Source organism: Apium graveolens, unplaced genomic scaffold (assembly GCF_009905375.1).
Source record: "Apium graveolens cultivar Ventura unplaced genomic scaffold, ASM990537v1 ctg8825, whole genome shotgun sequence".
In the NCBI taxonomy this organism is placed as follows: Eukaryota; Viridiplantae; Streptophyta; class Magnoliopsida; order Apiales; family Apiaceae; genus Apium; species Apium graveolens.
In genome coordinates this window covers 76,363-77,085 of record NW_027421499.1, presented here as the reverse complement: position 1 = coordinate 77,085, position 723 = coordinate 76,363, and positions in this window count along the sequence as shown.

Sequence of the window (723 nt, the reverse complement as noted above, 5' to 3'; positions counted from 1 at the left end):
ATAGATTTCCGAGCGGAACCTAGAGCATCCTCCACCTCGAGATACCCAGGCAAGTTTATAAACCCAACTCCATTTTACTGTTGTGTTGTGAAAAGATTGTTTTACTATCATCGCATAAATACTATATTTGCCATAATACGTAGTTTTGAATTTTCGCATGATAGAGCGATGTTGTACAATAAGTATATATCGTGAAATGTTATTTCGCTTTAAGCGTAATATATGATAGAAGACCGAGGGTCGGTCGGGATTTAAGATAAAACCCGGGAATCGTTCCGGAGATATTATAGGACGGATATAAGTCCATAATAGTACGTTTTAAAGGGACTCATCGTCCACTTACGAAACATTAAAACACCTCGAACTTTTAAAATGATTTCCCAATGAGCATATTCCCTCAACTGTATTTTATTGATTCGGATATTAAAAATCATATACGTACCCCTTTATTATAGGAGTAGTATACTTCAACGTTTATTTATTCAAACCCGATTAATCATTATAGAATTATTAATTATGTAAACACAAACTAGTTGAGGAATACTATTTAAATAAATCTTTTAAAAGAATAACTCATTCGAGGTATGATGAACATCAATTATCATTTAATTATTTATAGACTACTATTTAATTAATGATTATTTATTTAAGGATTGTTATTGATTTAAAGATCATAGATCCTGATATACCTTCTGATTTAGAAGTATCATTCGAATAATTTCA